This window comes from Panthera uncia (genome assembly GCF_023721935.1).
Source record: "Panthera uncia isolate 11264 chromosome B3 unlocalized genomic scaffold, Puncia_PCG_1.0 HiC_scaffold_1, whole genome shotgun sequence".
Classification (NCBI taxonomy): domain Eukaryota; kingdom Metazoa; phylum Chordata; class Mammalia; order Carnivora; family Felidae; genus Panthera; species Panthera uncia.
Window position 1 is genome coordinate 1,176,762 of NW_026057582.1, and position 18,187 is coordinate 1,194,948.

Below are 18,187 nucleotides of genomic sequence, written 5' to 3' on the forward strand. Positions count from 1 at the left end.
TTATAATCCGAATGCCTTTTATTTCATTTTCTGCCCAGTTGTCCTAGGTAGAACCTTCCGGTACAATGTTGGTAGAAGAGGCAACAGGCACAGATCCTGGTCTCCTTTCTGTTCGGAGGAGGAAAGGTTTTCAGTCCTCTGCCGCTAAGTGTGAAGTGAGCTTGAGGGGTTTGTGGATACTTTTTATCAGGTTGAGGAAGTTCCTCTGTTCCTAGTTTTTTGAGTGTTTTTATCACAAACGAGTGTTGGATTTGGTCACTTTTTCTGTATCTATTGAGATGATCGTGTGGTTTTTGCCCTTGATTCTCGTAATGTTAATTGATTTTTGTACGGTAAGTTGACCTTGTGTTCGCGGGATAAATCCCTCTTGGTCGTGGTGTGTAATCCTTGTTATATGTTGCCGGATTCAGTTTGCTATTATTTTGTTGAGGATTTTCTCGTTGGTATTGACAAGAGAATTCACTGGGGATATTGGTCTGTAAATTATTTTCTTGTGATGTCTTTATGAGGTTTTTGTTGAAGGGCAATATTGGTTTCATAAAATAAGTTGGAAGTGTTCTCCCCTCTTCTGTTTTTTGGAAGACTTTGTGAAGGATTCATATTCCATTTGGTGGAATTCACCAGTGAACCTACTGAACCTGAGCTTTTCCTTTGTGAGAACTTTTTGATTTCTAATCCAATCTCTTATTACGAGTCTATTAAGGTTTCTCCTTTATCTTGCATTAGTTTGGGTAGTTTTTCTCTTCCTAGGTTTTTCTTGTTTCATCTGAGTTATCTAGTTTGTTGGAACACAGCTGTTTATCGTATTTCTTTATAATCCCTTTTATTTCTGTAAGACCAGTAATGATGCCCCCCTTTTCGTTCCTGATTTTAATAGTTGGAGTCTTGTCTCCTTTCCTCTTGGTCGGCATATCTAAAGATTTGTCTCTTTGGTTTTTTCAAAGAACCAAACTGTGTTCAATAGAACAAAACTTTTGGTTTTGTTGACTTCCTCTATTGTTTTGTAGTCTCTATTTCATTTGTTTCTGCCCTAGTCTTTATTATTTCCTTCCTTTTGCTTGCTTTGGGCTCAGTTTACTCTTCTTTTCAAGTTTCTTAAGGTAAAAGGGTAGGTTATTGATTTGAGATCTTATTTTTTAAATTACTATTATTTTTACTTTAGAGAGAGCACGAGTCGGGGAGAAGGGTAGAGGGAGAGTGAGAATCTCAAGCAGACTCCACACTTAGTGCAGAGCCCGATGCAGGCTCGATCCCGTGACCCTGGGATCATGGTCTGCCTGAGCTGAAATCAAGAGTCAGATGCTCAACTGACAGAGCCACCCAGGCGCCCTGAGATCTTATTTTTGAATATAGATGTTTACAGCTGTAAAGTCCCCTCTGAGCATCCTTATTTACTTTAGTTGCACCTCATAAGTTTTGATATCTTATGTTTTCATTTTTACTCATCTAAGTGTATTTTCTAATATCCCTTGAGGTTTCTTCTTTGACTCACTGGATATTTAAGAGTATATTGGTTAATTTCCACATATTTGTGAATTTCCAAATTTCCTTTTATTATTGATTCCTAGCTTCATTGTGGTAGGAGAAAATCTTTTGTATCATTTAAATCCTTTTAAATGTATTTATGTGTGGCTTATAGTCTAACATAGGATCTATCCCAAAGTATGTTGTATGTATACTTGAGAAGATGTATTCTGTTGTTGTGCGGGGTCCTCTACACATGTCTCTTAGGTCTGGTTACTTTATAGTGTTGTTCAAGTCCTCTATTTCCTTATTGATATTCTGCCTGCTTGTTCTTTCCATTACTGAAAGTGACTTCTTCAGTTATTAGAGTTTCATTGACTCTTTCTCCCTCCAATTCTGTCAGCTTCACTTTATGTATTTTTAGAGTCTGTTGCTAGTTGCACATATGTTTAAAAAGAAGTATGTTCATATTTCTCCCATGAATTGGCCCTTCTATTGCTGTGAAATGGTCCTCCTCGTGCCTAGTAACATTTTTTGTGTTTTTAAGTTGATTTTTGTCAGATCATAGTGCAGTCACTCTGGCACTTTTATCTAGTTTCATCCTTTCTTTCGACCTGTTTGTATCTTGGAATCGAAAATGTGTTTCTTGTAGACCCACATGGTTGGATTATGGGTTTTTTTTATCCCCCCAGGCGATCGGACAATCTCTGCCTTTTGATTGGAGTGTTTGACCCATTCACATTTAGAGTTATTGTTGATATAATTAGATTTACACCTGCCATTTTGCTCTTTGTTTCCTATGTCTTAATGTCATTTTCACTCCTCTATTCTTGTGTTACTGCTGTACTTTGTATAAAGTAGATGCTTTTGGGGCGCCTGGGTGGCTCAGTCGGTTAATCGTCTGACTTCAGCTCAGGTCATGATCTCGCAGTCCGTGAGTTAGAGCCCCGCGTTAGGCTCTGTGCTGACAGCTCAGAGCCTGGAGCCTGCTTCGGATTCTGTGTCTCCCTCTGTCTCTGCCCCTCCCCTGCTCATGCTCTGTCTCTCTCTGTCTCAAAAATAAATAAAAACATTAAAAAAAAATTTAAAGTAGATGCTTTCTAGTGCAACATGAAGAATCACGCATTTCTTTAACAATTTATGTAACAATAAGGGCGCCTGGGTGGCTTGGTCAGTTAAGCGTCCGACTTCGGCTCAGGTCATGATCTCACGGTCCGTGAGTTCGAGCCCCCCGTCAGGCTCTGTGCTGACCGCTCAGAGCCTGGAGCCTGTTTCAGATTCTGTGTCTCCCTCTCTCTCTGCCCCTCCCCTGTTCATGCTCTGTCTCTCTCTGTCTCAAAAATAAATAAACGTTAAAAAATTTTTTTTTTAATTTAAAAAAACAATTTATGTAACAATAAAATTACCTATTTGAGTTATTTTTCGTGGTCTCTCTAGGGCTTATGGTGTATATTTTTTTTAACTTATCAGAATCTAGTTCAGACTTATGCTGACTTAGTTCCAGCAAAATACAGAAACTTTGCTCTTGTTCTGCTCGGGTCACTCCCTCTTTCTGTGCTATTATTATATATCTTGCACCCACATATGTTACAAACTGAACAATACGTCGTTAAAATTATGTTTATTTTACCGTGTCTTCTAAAGAGGCTGAGACGAGAATGGAGAGCAAGTATATATTTGTGGAGCTTCTTAGTTTAACCTTATTTCCCTTTTTTTTTATTGTCTTCATTTCTTCCTGCGGACTCGAATTCACATCTCACATCACCTCTGACAATGTGGCTTTGCCCCACCACTCTCATTCTGTTATTATCAACCGTATCACACAGCCATCCATGATACAGGCCCCCAAATACAACATATTGTTTCATGAATTTTCTTTTAAAGTAAGTCAGGAAAGAAGAAGAAATATGCAATTATAGTCTTTCATAATTACCTACATAATTACCTCTACTGACATTTTTATTTGTATGGATTTGAATTACTATCTTGTGCCACTTTCTTTCAGGCTGAAGAGCTTTTTTTAGTATTTCTTGTGAGGCAGATTTGCTAGCAACTAATTATCTCGGTTTTTATTTAGGAAAACCTCTATTTCACCCTCATATTTTAAAAATAGCATTGCTGGATATAAGACTTTTGGTTGGCAGACTTTTCCTTTCAACATGAACTACTTCATCCCATTGCTGTCTGGTCGCCAATGTTTCTAAGCCAGTTGTTAATTTCATCGGGGTTCTTTTGTACGTGAGGAGTTGATGATTTTCTCCTGCAGTTTTTAAGATTTTGCCTTTGTCTTCCCTTTTTGGTTTTCATGTGCTTTGGCACCCTCTGTGCATCTCCAACTTGGAATATTGAGTTCCTTGGATGAGGAGTTTGTATTTTTCATCAGATTTGGGAAACTTTCAGCCATTATTTTTTCTAGTATTTTCCCTAGTCCTATCTGGTGCTCCCATACAACATGTGCTTAGTGGTATTCCACATTTCAACGAGGCTCTGCTCGAGTCTCTTCATTTTATTCCTCTCTATTCTTCACGTGGCATACTCTCTACTGATCTCGCATTAAGTTTGCAGATTCTTTCTTCTGCCAGCTGCACTATGCTGTTAACCTCTCTGGTGAATTTTTCACTTTACTTATTGTACTTTTCCACTCCAGAATTTCCAGTGATGTCCCAGTCACCATAAGCACACCTGACGGCTAGAGCTTGGTTTCTAAGACCATTCTCCAGCAAAAGGAACCAGAGATTCTTGACGGGACAGCTGATTCCAGGGCCGGCTCAGCGATCACACAAGAGGAGCCTGGAACATCTTGTGGTGCCAGAAAGTAAAGAAGGAGTTAAACCCCCCGCAAGGATGGAATTATGTCAAAGGGACACAGGAGCCAACTTGAAAGGGCTCCTGACGGCCAAAGCTGGAACAATTTGAGCGTTAAAATAAACTAGTAGGGCTGCCTGGGTGGCTCAGTTGGTTGAGTGTCTGACTCTTAATTTTGGCTCCGGTCGTGATCCCAGGGTTATGGGATTGAGTCCTGTGTTGGGCTCTGAGCTGAGTGGGGAGACTGCTTAAGATTCTCTCTCTCCCCTTCTGCCCCTACCCTGCTTGCTCTCTCTCTAAAATAAAATTAGAAAAACAAAACAAAAAAAAAAAAGAAAGTAGTCGAAGATTATAGCCCAAGGCATAAAAACACCTGAGTCCGTGCTGGTCTAAGTAAGTGGGGGGAAGGGGCAAACGTCCCAGGTAGAAGAACTCCAGGGAACTACGTAAGCACTCCACCCTCCCCGCCCCTCGAGTGGGCTGCTCGTGGGGACTTTCCTCCAAGAGGTAAAGGAGGACAAGCGGGCAAAAGAGTCAAAATTCCGAGTGGAGCCTCGGAGGGGCCTGACAGCATGGCGTCAGCTGGATCGTCGCGGTCAGGACCACAGAGGGAAGTCAAGGGGGTCACGTGTGCCCTTCTTATCACGGAATGAAAGTGGCTCTTGGCCCAGATCCCTTCGTCGATCGATCGTTAGGAAAACATCAAGCACGTTCAGATTTCAGCCGAGAGCTGTTCTATAAACGTATCTCTGATTTTCCCCACGTTTGGGCTCCAAGTCCTTTATCTGCCACGATTTCCGCCTCCTAGTTTTTGCTCTTTGCTCACGTTTTTTGTGCTTCAGCTTCCAGGCCGTTGCTTTGGGTCTAAGCAGTGCCCATAACGTCCTTCAGTCTCTGTACAGAAATTATTCACTCTTTTGGACTCCAGCAGCAAACAGGTCACTGCACGCGGATCTCCTCATGCTCGTCATTGTCTCCGTCTTAGTCGACTCGTCCTCTGTCGCCCGGCAGCCCCGAATGTTCCCGTGGTTCTGGCTGGCCTTCTCTGTCTCGGGGTCGCCCCTCCCCTGCCCGCGCTTGGGCCATTTCCTTTCTTGGCCCTGGGAGCTCAGATGCGACGGCTGGATTGCCCACAAACAGCAGCTCTGCCAGAGAGGGGACCCCGTGGGCAGCGGTGTCGAGACGGGCACGGCACCTCTTGTCGTCCAGTCTCTTCCTGTCGTCCTGTGCCACCGGGAGCCAGCATCCACTTCAGGGGAGGCGGGTAGACAGACGTGAGCGAGACGGAGTGGAGGGGACAACGCCCTGCTTCCAGAATCCCCCTCCCACCGTTAACCTGGGGAGTCGCACCGCACTCTCTCACACCCCCGAAGTCTCTGTCCTTGAGATCAAAAGATCGCGGGGGCCGAGGCCAAGGCCACCCGTTGCGGGCTTTGACAAGGAAGAGGCACCTGTGATTCCATCAAGGACAACATGTTCTAGGCAGCAGTCAATGTTTTGCGAATCACAAATTCTGTAACAAAGTGCCATGAAGGGATAGCTTTTCTGTCGCGCAGCAGTGACCTGTCAGGGACCACTGGAGCAGAGTAATGAGACGCGCAGGGACGCTTGGAGCCACCTCCTGCGACACGGTCCGAACGCCTCTACGGCAGGTCCTCAGTGTCACGGAGGGGCAGGCACAGGCTCGGGGAATGACCATCAATCACAATATTGCCCTGTTTTTTCACAGAATTGATTCATTTGCTGTCTCCTTCCTTTCTTCCTTTATCAACTCCCCCTTAGCCTGTGATCGGTACGTGGGTCAGACGTCCTCCTGTGGCCTTGGCCGCAAACCTCATGCCGCCACGCCCGAGTCTCTTTAATGAACTGCGGACCTGTGAGTGCATCTGACCACCTCTCCCCTGGCACAGCCGGGCACCGAAAAGTAACGTGGGAATTCGACTCACCTCCTCGGCCCTGGACCACACCTCTTCCTCGTGGGAGGTGGGTGAGTGGCACTGAGCAGAGAAAAAGGACAGAATGTGGGAGGCTCCGGAGGCCCGGTCACAACCCCACCCCGCCCCAGATGCTGTGCTTCCCTCGCCCATTTTGTACTGTTGTCTGGGAAACCTGAGCCCATTTAGGGAGGGGGAGGGGGAGGGGGATGCAGCGTCCTAGAGAAAGCAGGAACAGCTGCTCCCAGGGGGAGAGCCCTGAGCTGCTGGGCTGAGGCAGGAGCGCAGGTGGACAAGCCAGAAGGACCCCTGGGTGCCTGGACTCTGAGCTCATCTGCAACAGGGCTGCTTACTCGGGAGAACAGATTTCCACCAACCTTTTGCTCTGAACAGAAATAAATCCTCTTCTTCCCTGGAACAGTTAGTAGCATGATCTCCATATGGGAGGGTCTTGGGCAATAATTACTCCTCCTAGAGTCTGTTTGGTGAGCCATCTGGGCAGGGGACAAGGCAGGGCAACCGGAGTCACAGGGTTTTGGGGGTGCCGGCCAGCGGGCAGGAGGGGTGGGTGTGCACGGCCATCCTGACCGGTCACCCACCGGGAGTGAGGCAGGAGGGAATCACTACGACCGAGTAGGTGTTGTTCCAGGAAATCACCTCGTTGGCAGATCTTAGGGGAGAAGTTATGTCCCCTCAGAGGATGAGACTGAATTTGACTCTATCTCCCTTCATAGTGGACGCAGAGATGTAAGGGTTACCTTAGCTGTTAAAGGGCAACTCCTACAAGCCACAGCGGACCTCTGGCTTCCCCGGAAACCCCAGGTGCGACCTCTGCGGAGTTGGGCCAAGGGCATGACTGCTCTCACGGCAATGGCCATCTGGCCAAAAGAGACGGGTAAGAACTGGAAAGGAGACACAGACTCGTTTATGGAGACAACATAACCTTCCACATAGAGCAATTGCCCAATATAAAAACCCACAGCACCGCTACCCGATGGCCGACGCTAATTGGAAAATGCAATAGAAAAAACCCATACCTCTCACGGTAGCGATAGAACTCTAAGTACTTAGCAGTAAATAAAGCTGTGCGGCATCTCAAACGGGAAAATATTAAAATTTTATTGGAGGATACAGATGAAGGTTTAACTATTGCAGACATAGACCATGAGCAGGAAGACTCGGTTTTAAGTGTTCATTTTCCCTGTAAAAACACCTATAAACTAAATACAGTTTCATTTAAAATCCTAACAGTGTCCTTTGGGGCACCTGATCAAGCGGATGGCTGCTTCCCATGGATATTGAAGGACCAAGAGTAGTCCAGACAGGGCTGAAGCCAGAGCAGAAAGGAGAGAGACTCCTTCCGTCCAAAAGCGAGCGTCCGTGTGGAGCTATGATAGATTTGAGAGTCTTACGTGCGACAGGTAGGACTTTGCAGCATTTAGGAGAAATGGCTTTATGGCATCGAGAGTACAGAACAAGAGTACAGTCTCTTCTTAAGCGAGACATGAAATTGTAAACCATAAAACTGAAGTCTGATACGTTTGGCTATCTCATAATTAGTAGCTTCTGTACAACAGAAGACACCATAAACAAAGGGAAAAGTTAAACAACAAGCCACAGATCAAGAGGAAGTATTTTCTATAAACATAACATATAAATGATCACTGTCCAGCATATATAAAGAGCTTACGGTAGTCAACAAGACAATGCAAAGAAAGGACCAACCAAAAAACAGGCCATGAAAAAGGCACCCTTTCCCTAGGAATCAGGAAAATGCAAGTCTAAGCAACGATTTTATAATCCTCGCGTTAACAGAGACTAAGGAGGGAGCGGTAGCAGTGCTGACCCAGAGCAGGTAAGCTCTCAGGCAACCCGAGGGGGGGGATTCTGGCCCCACCGTTTGAAAAGCAACCTGTCTGCTGGTGAAGCTGGACCCGGCGGGCCCCTCCACCCCGGGATCCCCTCCCTCCCGGACTCTGGAAACACTGTCGCGTTTTGCAGGAGAAGTGGGAGCCGTGGCGGGGACCAGGTGGGGACAGGCTCTCTGTGAGGCCCGCTCACACAGCAGTTAAAACAGGGCCGGCAAGCGCGCACAGACCTGGGCCAGCAGGGGGGCGGCGGCGGGCCGCGGAGGGCGATGGGTTTGTGTGAAACTGTGAAGTCCCTGCCGAAACGATACGGAGGAGAGAGGGAAGGAGGGGATGTGACGGAGGCTGACACCTGCTAGTCTGGGCGCGGGCACGCAGCATCCTGCGTGATTTGTTCTGGACGTGCCGGCTACCCCATAAAGAACGTTCAGGGGACAAAGAACACAGATCCCGAAGGGAAAAAAAGCTAAGGAGAAAGGGGAGAAGACAAAAGGCCTTGTGGCAGCTCGGACGTGAGCCACCCGCCGGGCGGAGGTGACAGAGAAAGGGACCATCACAGGGACGCGTGTGGACCTGGCGGCCGGCTACAGCCTCAAGGACGCTCATTCAGTCAGCAAATAATAATTGAACCCTTGCGAGAGCCAGGCCCCGGGGACTGGGAGGGGTCCCTCCCGCCCCTGGCCGGGGGGCGGCCAACAAGCAGACGGCAAGTCCGGGGCTGGGCTGCCGAGGGGCCACGGTGGGCTGGTGTGTGCGGCGTCCCAGGGCACCTAGGAGTGGCTGCGCCCCATCTGGGCCCGGGGTCCAGCACGGCCCGCGTTCAGGGGCTGGCGGAGGGGCACGAGCATGAATGCTGGGGGCAGCAGCCGAGGCGTGCGGGGGAAGGGGCGCCCCGTGGCCCGGGGATGGCGAGGCGGCCAGGGTGTGGGGTCGGAGGCTGGGTCCTCTCAGCTGAGACGGGGCCCGGGGATCTCGGTGCCTGCGGGCAGACAGCCAATCTCGGCCTCACGGGGTTGGCAGGGCGACCCTGTGGTTCGCAGGCAGGAGGGCGGGGTGGAGGGGCGGAGGAGGAAGAGGGCAGAAAGCTCAGCCTGTTTTGGGAAGGAGGCTGCAAGGCGGAGGGAGGAAGGGGTCTGTGGGGCCTCAGCACCTCCCCTCCAGGAGGAAGGGAGGGAGGGAAGGTGGGGAGGAGGGGGGACGATGAACAGAGCAGAAAATTCTCCCCGCAGGGTTGTGTCCGAGCGGGGTCAGGAAAGCAGAGTTGCCCCAGGCCCGCAGGCGTGTAGACTGGGAGCCAGTCCGGAGTCTCCCTGGAGGGCAGGAAGGCGTCTGCCCGTGGCATCCGTTCTGGAAGGTCTAGGAGCCAGTACACTTCCAGGCTTGGCAGCTGCTGGCAGAATTCAGCTCAGTTCCAGGCATTTTTGGCCTTGCTGGCAGCCAGGTGAAGACGGCTCTCAGCTTCCAGAAGCTTCCCACAGCCCTCGGCCCATGGCTGCCTTGCTCTGTCCTCACAGCCAACAAGGGCCGGTGGAGTCCTGACACGCAGGCTCTCCTGCCCCTTCCTGTGCCGAATCTGACACCAGCCGGGAAAGGCTGTCCACTCTAAGGGCTCGTGTGGTTCGACTGTGCCGACCAGACAGTGCCAGATGATCCCCCAAGAGGCCCAGCTCAGTCCCTCCTGTAGGGTCCCCGTCACCTTGCGGGCTAGCCTATTCACACGCTCCGTGGACGGGGTGTTTGCACCTTCCTGTGGGTGCGAGTGCGCGTCAGGACAGAGAGGCAAGTGTGCCTCAGCGGCCGCAGGCGACGAACACACATCTGAGCAGATGTCGTGAACAAGCTCCTTGAGGATACGGTCCCGAACCCGGGGACGGGGTGGGAAGGCCTCCCGGCAGGCACCGCTGCTCCTTCCACGCCGAAAGCCAGAGGCCGTGGGGCCGGGTCCCGGACGCCCGCGGGGCGAGCTTGGCTGCAGAGCACCGGGTGGGCCGGGGGAGCAGTCAGGCCTCGGGGTGGACAATGCGTTAGTTTCCCCACTTGTCACGGCAGGAAGTTAAAGGCACAGCCGCTCCGTGGGGACAGGATGTGCGGTGACGCTGCACGTTTTCACTGCCCTGGTAAAGACGGGGTCACCGTCTGCTGTTTGCGCACCTGCTGGGGTCGCTGGCTGCCCGTGGATCCAGGCGGCCCGAGAGCTCAGGGCTGCGGCGGGTGCTGGTTCCGGGCCGGTGTCACAGAGCTGGGCCCAGTCCCCCGGATCCGCCCCCAGAGGCCTGTCACTCCCTGGCCAGGCAGCTCCCGGTCCCCTCCTGCCTGCAGCGACTTCTTCCCTGGGGTCCCAGCAGGTGCCTAAGATCACCGGGACTGGTTTTCCACATCGGGCCCAACAAAGCCTGTGGTGCTGTCGACGGTCTGGGGACTGCCGTGACCCGTCTCAGGACACAGGACACTGGTGCCTCCTCCCGACATTGGGTGTGGCTTCCAGACCTCCCCTCGGGCCAGGCTCCCCATCCCTGCGTGCTGGCCGGCCGGCCGGATGCCGGGGCTGGAGGGAACTTGCTGGAGGCAGACGGCTCTTACTGTGCACGTGCTCACCCCCCTGAAGTCCCACTGTGCTGGTTACACTGCGTCTCAGGGGCCCGGAGCGTGTGCAGTGTGGCCTCCAAAGTCCAGGCTGCTGCTCTTCCAGAAACATCCTGCATGCGCCGTATCAGGGCTTGTTAAAGAAAACCTGCCAGCACACGGTGTCTGTAATTTTCAGCCCCCATTGATGGTGTTGACCCCAGGGTCCCCGAGGGCAAGGGGCAGGAAGGACTGTGTCCCCCTGGCCTGCCTGCCTGTCCTCACCACCGGCCCAGACTCCAGTTTCAATCCACTTCCAACTCGATCCAATTCAGTTCGGTTCCGACGTGACTTCCGTCCCTTTCCAATCTGCTATCAGCTCAGTTTAACTCAATTTCTGTTTAATCCACTTCCTGTGATCGGGCGCCGGGCCGGGAGCCAGGAACGGGGACACGGGGAGGGTCTCGCCCAGAGGGCGGCCCAGGGGTGGCAGGGAGAGGGTGGAGGCCACGTGACCCTGTGCCCACCGGAGGGGCACCGACCGTGAGGCACCGCAGAGCACAGGTGCCTGTGGGCAAAGGCGTGTCTAAGCCGCCAGGGACACGACTGGGCACGTGCAACCACATCCTTCGCTGTCATCCTCCGCAGAGACCCCGACGTGTTTTCGTGCATTGCGAGCTTCTAGGAAGGGGCAGAGGTAGAGGTTTCTAGAAGCAGTGCACCAGCTCCAGACGAGCACTATCGCAGAGAGCAGATCCCTGACTGCGCTGAGGACCGCCGGGGTCTCTTCCCACGCCGGCCGCCGGTGGAGGTGGAGGGAGGGAGGAGGCCGGGCTCTGATGGTGCGGCTCTGGGGCCTTCGCTGAGCTGGACCCCCACGTGAGCGCCTTGCTTGGCGGCCGATCTGCTTCCCGCTCTCAGGACAAACCAAGACGGAACTCCTGAGCCCGACGGCGCGCCAGGGACGGAGCGCTCGTACGGACAGAAATCGGCGTCTGGGGCTGGGCGTCCCGGAACGCCGGGTGCCGGCCGGAGGCGCCGTCCCGCCAACCTGCATGTCTCCAGGACGCGGCGGCCAGTCCTTCCCGGGGCGGCTCGAAGCACGACGGGCGGAGAAACAAATCCTCACCTTCCCTCGCCCGGCAGATGACTGATTTCCAGACGGCTCTGCAGAACGGCCCCCAAAGTTGAAGCCCAGACTCTGAGCGGGAGCAAGTTGCACGGGAAGTCTGAGGACACAGACCCAATTCATCATTATTTACGAACCAACACGGAGGGGTTTATTACTCTGATTACTCACTAATCATTCCCCATAAATGCGGGAACCGGCAAAACCCCACAGAATCAATAAAGTGGTAAGTTCCCCGTCTAAATCACGGCACCTAGTATTCTTGAGTAAACCTTTCGGTAATTTACAAAGGCTGTTGAATTTTATAGTAAGTGTTTTTCAAACCAAGCTGGATTCTAAACAATAATGACTTTTTAATGTGGCTCTGTGATTACATTGTCATAGTGACATACGGGGGTCTTTGACTGCATCCGAAATGAGCCTGGTGTGAATTACTCCCAGGCACAGACCAGCGCGGCCCCAGGTAAAGCAATCTTCATAAATTACCCTCCAATCCGGGCGGCCTGGCAGGCGAGGCCTGATGCCAATGTTGGCAACTTAAATTTCAACAGACAATTTGTAAACACGCTCCTCCCTTTGTTCCGGAGCAGTGGCCTTGGCCCTGCGGCTCTGAATGCCGGAGGCTCCTCCTGGGTCAGCCCGCCAGGCGCTGGCTGTGACCTTGCGTTCACCGCTCTGGGGCCCGCGGCGCCCGTGGCTGCTTGTGTGGAACAGCGGGAAAGGCAGCCAACGCCGTGTCGAGCGCTCGAGGCCCACGTGGCTAGTGGCCTCCCTCCGGGGCATCGCGGACGACCACCCACCGTGGGGAGGACTCTGCTGCTCAGCGCTGCTGGACGGCACGGAGGGAGGCTGGAGCCCTCTGCGGTTTAGTGACTCCAGCCCCTGCCGGGAAGGGCTCAGAGGCCCCGCTGCCCCCAACTGGAGGCCCGCCCACCGTGTTTCCGAGCTGCCCAGTCACCGGCTCGGGTGCTGCGGTGGGCCAGGGCCTGTGCTTGACACGGAGCGGGACCCAGACACGGACGGGGCACAGTGAGAACAGGCTTCTCTCCAAGAGCGTGGGACGTGGGCAGGGGCCGAGGCAGGCCACGTGATGGCCACACTTTGGGGATGCAGGTGCTCCTGAATCCAAAGGCCCCGGGCAGGGTGGCGGGGCCTGAGAGACCAGGGCGAGGGGCCGGGGTGCCGCACGAAGGGGCTGGAGCTGAGTCCCTCCCTGGCCCCTGAGCCTCTCAGCCCTCCGGCCGGGGAGGCCCCCACACCACCCACACAGCCCGGGCTCTGGCTCAGTGCCGGGGTGGGACTCCCGTGGTGCTGCCCTCTCCCTGGGAAGCCTCGGGTCGGGGTCTGCTACCACCCGGGCCGTCCTCTCCGTCTTCCTGGAACCCCCTCCGGGACGGACGCCGGCTCATCTGTGGATGCAGAGCCCAGCTGTGTCCGGGGAGATTTTGCCAAACACTTGCGAGGCTTCTAGAGCCATCGGAGATGACCGTTCTGGAAGCTTCTGAGGCAGCAGATTCTTCAAGAGAACAGAAGGACACCCTCCCCCAACTGTCGTGCCCCCCTGTCGTGACAGGGAGCGCCCCCATCACACGTGTGTCCCCGGGCTCCTAGGCACTGCACCAGATCAGAGGGGCGAAGGGGCAGAGGCTCCTGACAGCAGTGAGATATTTGTACGTTAAAAGGCCCAGGTTTTAAAAAGTTGGTCGTACCCACTGGGTTATCTCTTATAATTTTATGTAAAGCACAGTTTCACAGCTAGCCGTGCTGATTCTGAAACTGCACCTGGCGGGATGTCCCGGGACTCGGCGGCTCTGGCCTCCCGGGGTCCTTGAGGCCCTGCTCCTTCGGGGGGCTCCATGGCCGTCTGCCTCCCAGAGTGGAGGCCTGCACCCTGAATCAGTGGCTGTTCCCAAGAGAAGCGGGACGTGGCTGTGGTGCTCTGGATGGGGACCCTGAGGGGTGAGCTGGAGGGGCCGGTCTGAGGGCCCAGGTGGGACCCAGGGTACCGGCCGTGGGCACCGGGACCTCCTCTGCAGCCTCAAATGCCCGGGAAGACGGCCGGGTCTAGCTGTGATCCCGTTGGCTGGGGACCCGAGGTCCCCAGGACAGCTGCCCGTCAGTGAGCCTTCCTGGGGTTGGCTCCCGCACCTGCCACAAGACGATGGGGGGTCTGCCAGCAGCAGACACAGCCCCCGAGAGGGCATTATCATCACCCCCGATTTATGGGCAGGCCGGCGGGCCGAGCGACGGAGGGACCGCCACCCGGGCCCGGCGCTGTGAGGGGCCGGGGCTGGCTAGGAGCTCACCGCTTCTTGGGCCAAAGCTTACTGTCCACCCGTACAGCTGGGGGGGGGGGGGTGGAGCACCCAGGGGCCGGGAACACCCGAGAAGCTTGCGGTGGTCCCGCACCGCCCACGGGCCGGCTCTGCTGCGAGCACGAGGCAGCCCCGCCTTTAGCCCCACACCGTGTCCCCGCCTGGGCCGGCACCGGCCCCTGGGGGCACCCGGTGAGCCAGGCCCTCGGCTTCGCAGACTTGCTGGGAAAATCCAACGGGTTAACGGGTCGCGGACGGCTGGGCCCAGGGTCGGGACGGCTAGTAAGTTCGTCCTCAGTATTTCACAGAAGCTCTCGTTTGCAGTCACGGGCCGCTTTCCAGAGGAAAAAGACGCTTCGGAGAAGCAGCAGAACCCTGTTAACGTCTCTGCTTTAAGAAAAATAAGGAAGAAGTCAGGAGCCGCATCGCCTTCCGTCAAGACACCTGCGGGACCCGATTTAATTTCTGCTGCCGTGGACGACGGAGCCGGGAACTCTCACGGGAGGACTTTCGAAGGAGGAGGTGCTAAGTACATCACGTCCAAAATTAACACGGTCTTCCAATCTACGCACCAATTCAAAACCCGATTTAACAACCTGCTCTTACCGAAGTCAATTGGCGAGCATTCCATTATAAACACAGATGAAATCCCCCCCCATCTACCAGATAAATAATTTTCTCCCCACACCTAAGCGGCACGCATTAACTTAACGGGTAATGATCTAAATTATGTATTAAACTCAATTACTTTTTATTACCGCTTTCCAATTAGGGTGCCCTGATTGACTCGCCCGCACGGTGCCTTCTCGTGGGATGGACCCTGTCTCCCGGCCCCGGTTCTGGACGTGCTCGCGCCGCTCAGCCCCGGCTAATTGAGTGTCTGCCCTCCATCCAGCCGGTGGCCGAGGCGCGGCCCCTGATGCTGAATTACCAGCTAAATTACCCATCTGCCGGAGTCCCTCTCGGCCAACTCTTCTAACATGGGACTCTCTCCCGGCCTCCCGCATGGAGCGCCCCCCCCCACCCCCAGGGGACGATGCACCCCCAGGGTGGGCTCCGGGGACCGGTGGGCCCTTCCACGGTCGGGCACCGTGAGGCTACCGTGACAAACACCCCGACTTCCCAGAGATAACGGACGGCCGCGTCCGTCGTGGGCTGGCCGCCGGGTCCTCTGGCAACCAGCCTCCCTCGTCACGACCTCCCCTCGTTAGCGAAAACAATCCTTTGAAGAACCCAGACTCCTCTGACAATGGTCACCTGTGTTCTTATCCTCGCCTCTACTGTCTGGGTCCTGGGGCAGGGAGCCCGAGCTCAGGTGCGGGCAGGTTCAGAAACAGGCGCAGGCCTCCCGGATTGTAGGCCGAGTCCTCTGCTGCGTTCTCCCGGGGGGAAGGTGTGGGGAGCTCTTGGGGGGCTCTCATAAGGGCCCGAAGCCCTCACAAGGGGCAGCACAACTGGGGTGAGCCACCTCGGAGCGGACCCTCCCTTCGCCGGTCCCCCCCACCAAGGGCAAAGTGACAGGCTGGAGGGGGGCCCAGACCCCCTCTCCCCCAGGGAGGGGAGGGAGGCTTCCCGGATGGAGACGGAGGGCTGGGAACCACAACACTACTGGCCTCCGGGGCCTCGACCGTCCACCCGGCCTCTCCGAGCAGCCCTGAGGGGGCCCGTGTGGCTGGATGGGGGCTGCCCACGGGCACGCCGTGGGGTGGGGTGGGGGTGACCGGGCCTCGCCTCACCAGCCAGGGAGCAGAGAAGAGCCCCCGGGCAGGCCCCTCAGAGAACCCTCTGGAAAGCTAGCAGCCAACAAGTGGGCATCCGTGTGCCATCCATCCGCTACCCCAGAGTGAGGCCCCGCCAGCCCAGCCCCTGAGGGCGGGCGGACGAGAGACAGGCTGCAGACGCGGAGCCAGGGAAGAGGTGTCAACCGCCAGGTCTGACCCTCGACCCTGCAGGGACGCCGTGCCCACATTCCAAGTGGCCGAACGTCCTGGCCCCGGGTGAGGGTGGCGTCCAGAGAGCGTGGGGTGCCAGCCGGCTCTGTGGTCACCTGGGGGGCTATCGAAGAAACGCCTCCTGTCTGCGCTCATGGCCCAGCAGCATCCTGGAGCCGGCAGTGAGCGGGACGGCGGCCCCGGCTGGCCCGCACCTAAGACCCCCCAGAACCCCACAGGGTAGGAGGGCCCTCTCGCCTTCCAGCACAGGGAAAATCCAGTGAGACTCAGAGGGCCCTCTGGGGCAGAGCCGGGATGGGACCTCTTGTGTATGACAGGCTCACACCCGACCCTCGACGTCTGTAGCCGCTGTCAGGGGCCCGGGAGAGGTCCGTGCAGCAGGGTCCTGGGGGAGGGGAGAAGCCCGTGCAGTCCTGGGTGGGTCACACTGGGACCAGAGGGATGTCCAGGGTCACGTCCAGAGGTGTAGCTGGGCACTAGAGGACCGTGAAATCCAAACCTGGCAGAGATGGGAGGGTGTGTGAGTGAGCACGGCTGTGTGTGCTCACGTCTGCGTGTACGTGTGAGCGTGTACGTGCTGGGAGCCTCCCCAGCAGGGTCCTCAGGCTCGTCGCAACCCCCAGTCTGGGACACCTGCTCGCCTGGCACAGGTCGGTGGGAAGGATCGCGGATTGTAGCACCAGCCGGAGGCCTCTGGGCCCCGTCTCCCCCTTCACCCCTGAGTGGCCTCAGTCAGGTGACGTGACCTCTCCAAGCCTGGCCACCTCCTCTGCCCCTCCACTGCTGTCCCACCACAGGGTCCCCCGGCGGTCCTTCCGGCCACACCTGCTCCAGGCTGGCAGTGGCCAGGAGACCCGGCGCCTGGACCCTCCTGAAGGTCTGTCCCTGTGCTGGGTCCCTAGGGGCCCCAGGCAAGAAGGAGGCCCGGCTGCAGCCTCTGGGGACCCAGGAGGCGTGACCTAGGAGCGCAGGCCAGGCAGGGAGGGCACCGAGGCTGGACAGTCCTGGAGGACTGTCTGGAGGAGGAGGCTTCCTGCCACAGCCCTCGCCCTGGCCCGCATCCCTTTCTGGTGGTTCCGCTCTGGGGCAGTCTCAGTGCCGGTGACGGACAAGAAAGTGCCGTCCCCGTGAGCCCGCGGCCCCCGCCCCGTCTCACATGGCCCTGGAGTTGGCTTTTTGTTTGTTTGATGAATTCTTCCGATGTTCAAGAAAGAAATTAATTTTACTTATTCCTCCAAGCGGTCATTAGAAAAGCTTTTAATGAACACAGTAAAACCCAACTAATTATCACAATGGCATTTTACTCTAAATAAAATTGACAGGAACCACGAATGTGACACGTATAATTCTCCTCAGTTTATTAAAACCCATTTATCACACTTTATCCTAGAGGAAACTCATCATATTGGTCTGCGATAATTTAACTAATATTTCCTTGCTGCATCTAATATTTAAGGGGAGTTTACTGATATTAAAGTCATAATGCATTATATGGAGATGACCTTGCATTCTAATTACTGTTCTTGGTGAGGAGTGGGGCAGAGCAATCCTGGCAGCCCTCTGGGCGGGAGCCAGCGAGCAGCTAACGGTGGGGCCCTCCTTACACGAGATCCCTTCCCGGTCTCCGTGGGTCAATCCGGCTGTCCAGAGTGGCACGGGAGGGACCCACTTCCCCCTGGACTTGGCTGGGGCCTGGGGTGGAGACCCCCGAGGGCGACCCCTGAGTGACCACACCGAGCCCAAGTTCGCATCCCTGGTGTCCCCCAGAACCGCGGCAGACGCACCTGAGTGTGGAAAACAGGGCTTCTTTCTGGTAACTTCTGACCCGGAAACCACCTTCTTCCTAAACCCAGGCTTGAAAGGTCAGCGTTGCGACACCCGTCCGGCTCTGAGATCACGTCTGTACACCTTGAAGAGTCACCAGACTCGGGCGGCGGGACCTCTGCTTCGTGTCCGGTGCGCATGGCTCCAGGCTGAGTCCCGCCATCGGCCCCTCCCCGGCACGCATACCTGCATCCGCGGGGAGACCGCCAAGCCCGCTGCGCCCCCCTCGCCCCCGCTGCGCCCCCCTTTGCCCACGCTGCGCCCCCCTCACCCCCACTGCGACCCACTCACCCCCGCTGCGCCCCCCTTGCCCACGCTGCGCCCCGCTCGTCCA

The 18,187-nt window shown here is 55.3% G+C and overlaps 1 long non-coding RNA gene across 1 annotated transcript; it reads left to right on the forward strand.

Annotated features, from left to right (window-relative positions):
- The first annotated feature begins 13,250 nt into the window (after positions 1-13,250).
- On the forward strand, positions 13,251-14,831 carry LOC125909111 (uncharacterized). The gene is made up of 2 exons (XR_007453538.1): positions 13,251-13,432; positions 14,402-14,831. It is a non-coding gene; the product is annotated as an uncharacterized LOC125909111 (long non-coding RNA).
- Positions 14,832-18,187: the final 3,356 nt, after the last annotated feature.